Source organism: Tubulanus polymorphus, chromosome 5 (genome assembly GCF_964204645.1).
Source record: "Tubulanus polymorphus chromosome 5, tnTubPoly1.2, whole genome shotgun sequence".
Classification (NCBI taxonomy): domain Eukaryota; kingdom Metazoa; phylum Nemertea; class Palaeonemertea; order Tubulaniformes; family Tubulanidae; genus Tubulanus; species Tubulanus polymorphus.
The window spans coordinates 14,576,110-14,578,976 of record NC_134029.1 but is presented as its reverse complement, the minus strand read 5'-3'; the positions used below and the strand labels follow the sequence as shown (position 1 = coordinate 14,578,976).

The 2,867-nt window shown below is 36.0% G+C and overlaps 1 long non-coding RNA gene across 1 annotated transcript; it reads right to left on the bottom strand.

The window, feature by feature from the left end:
* Positions 1 to 625: 625 nt before the first annotated feature.
* LOC141906460 (uncharacterized) lies at positions 626 to 2,326 on the bottom strand. The gene is made up of 6 exons (XR_012619336.1): positions 2,311 to 2,326; positions 1,520 to 1,589; positions 1,360 to 1,444; positions 1,198 to 1,280; positions 1,001 to 1,071; positions 626 to 713 (listed from the first exon to the last, which is right to left on the bottom strand). It is a non-coding gene; the product is annotated as an uncharacterized LOC141906460 (long non-coding RNA).
* Positions 2,327 to 2,867: the final 541 nt, after the last annotated feature.

Here is a 2,867-nt window from a genome sequence, read left to right as displayed (position 1 = left end):
GGCATGAAAATCGACTGTGGCTGACTAATTGGCACGAGTAACCAAAATGCTTCAATCATCAGGGGTAGACAAATTAGCCGAAGATCATCAGTTGATTTTGCTATAATTATTTGCCTGGATATATCCTTCATTTCAAAATCTGTCTTCAGTAGAATTTCTTTCAATAAAATATTTTGAAGATTGAATTTGAATTGATCTTAAAACCGGAGAAAGCATTCAGAAAATTAGAAAATCCTTGACTCATAATCAAATTCTGTGAAGTCAGTTAAGGTCTTTTTGGTCGAATCAAGCCGAGGGCTCAGGTGACTAAAACTCAATTCCTCACTGTCTTATAATGCCGAGTACGACGGAGTTTACACACTGAAACACGTTGGGCTGTGTAAGTGTAATTTGGATAAGTCCACAATATAATGACCGCCCTGTCCCGCTGCATCTGAGACGTCAACAAGTTAGACTGTATTGCTTCGATGACAAACTGACTCCTACGCAAGATGACCATCCAATTCAAATGTAAATTAAGAAAGAAAACAACAACTAGTTGCGTTGATCAACAAAAATAAATCAATAGTTTATTACAATACTTCAATTTCAAAATAAGGATAGGAAAAAATTGAACAATAAGTGTGTTTGCCATGCGTCTTTAAATATTTCCCAAGAATATGTGTTTGTCTGGCCACCACCTGCCTCGACGTCAGACTTTTTCGAGATTTTCGCTAAAAATACGAAACAAGACAAAATTGATGGATGGGAATCATACATGCTACATTCACTTTTACTGCGAACATTGGAATGAGCTAAAGCAATTTTCTAGGAGGAAAAATTGAGTCAAATGATGTTTCAAAATCTGGACGGGAACAGTTTTACTGAATTGTATGGCTAATGGCAAATACATGTTTATATTGATAAGGTAAATATCTGTATAAAAGGTTGTATAGCAACTTGAATTGAAGGATTAATGCAATAGGTCTCTTATTCTAAAAGACGAGTGAGCCATACTTACTAGATTGGTCATGTGAATCAACATCAAATTTAGAACTATCATCCATTTTTAGTTTTCAATCAAAGACCAACCTATGAAATAAAGTACATATTTTTCTGATAACAACCTGGAATAAATTAAAATAAATCTGATGAATACACCAAATTTCTGTATCGAACCCCTAATAGGGCCTATATAACCTATAGATTGATACTTACATACGACAAATTGACGAAGAAACTTCATTTGACAGTATACAAACTCGCGGACAAACTCCCAAAATGAATCATGTCCTATTCACCTAGAATCAAACAAAATACAACTAAAAAATTCACAATACAGATTTCGGTTTCGAATCCTTCAAATAGCTGTTTACTTACATGAAACGAATTATCAAACTACTTCTGCCGACAGCATACCAACTCGCTGACAAACCTCCAAAATGAAACGTGTCATAATAAACATCTGGAATTAAACGTAATAAAGCTACAAAATTTACAAAATGTCGGTTTCGAATCCCTCAAATAGCCTTACACTTACAAATGATGGATTATCAAACAACTATGAACTCCCAAAACGCCACATGTCTTTGATAATCTACAGTGAAAACCTGGAATTAAATGAAATAAATCTTAAAATTCCGATTTGAACCCAACGTAGGCCCTCTCTCTACTTGTAGGCCTAAGATCTTGAAATAGGATAAATAATGTTATGATGAAAGAGGCATAATGGTTCGGAAGAAATTGAATTCAATATGGCTCTTGGCCCGGCAAAGTTTGCTTTTGAAATATCCTTTTGATTAGGCCTAGTTACACATTTTAAAAGCAAATTTCATTTTGCATCAAACTAAAAGCGGCTTTGTTGAGGAAAAGATGTAAAATTTATAGCCTAGAACCAATTTCTTCGTCAAAGCGTGATGCACAATTTTGACTGGGTCTTATTTCCACGTGGTAGTGGACAGAAAATTTGAATAGGCCTAAATAATAGAATAATCTTTCTTAGGTTTCATGATAAAGATGCAGCATTAACATAGATTAATGCTTATCTTTTACAATTAGGCTTATGTTTCAAAGGAAAACGCCCACAGTTGGTCGAACAGGGGTTAGGCATTGATGGTAGGCCTAGAGGGGCTGTGTGTGTGAAACAGAGAGATAAAAATGCACGGGAACGAGTTTGTCGAGTGGAGCTTATTATTCCATCAGGGATAGTGTACTATAGTAATGACTAATGTTATTGTTATATATCAAAATATTCCTTATTAGTTCCGCTGCATCGCTAAAAACAAATTGAGATAGGTTTCCCTGCATTTTTTTACATATTACATCACTTACAACGATAAACGTCCGTCGCCGACTGAAAAATTCACAAAAACTTCCGCATTGAGAGCGCCACCGCACCAACTCAAATTGGATCGGAAACCCTCCACTCTATCTATGATCCTTAGAACCTGTCTTTGCTGACTGGAAATAAGATATTTCTCAGCGCGAAGGGGGCGGGGCGCAGCGCCACCAGGTCCCGCTCCGCGAGGAAGCTAGATTTTCAAAGAAATGAGTGCACGCGACGGCCGTGACCACTTGTTAGTGACGTCATCAAGAATGATGGCTCCGAGGATCGCCACATCACAGGTTACTGTGAATAAATGGGATTCGACCATTCATAAGTTCAAAATGTACTTTCTTGTTTTGTAAAACAAGTTTATTCATGTCGTTATATAAAGCATTTTGTTTGAAACATTCTTTAATAATGTTTGTTGAGTTTAAAGCCAATTGTCGTTGTGTAATTCGATACTGGTCACTGAAATCAAAGTTTTAGTTTCTGTTCACATGTTTTGACTTATAAATATCCAACTTGTATGTTCTATCTTTTAATACAGGCCATGTGATTAATT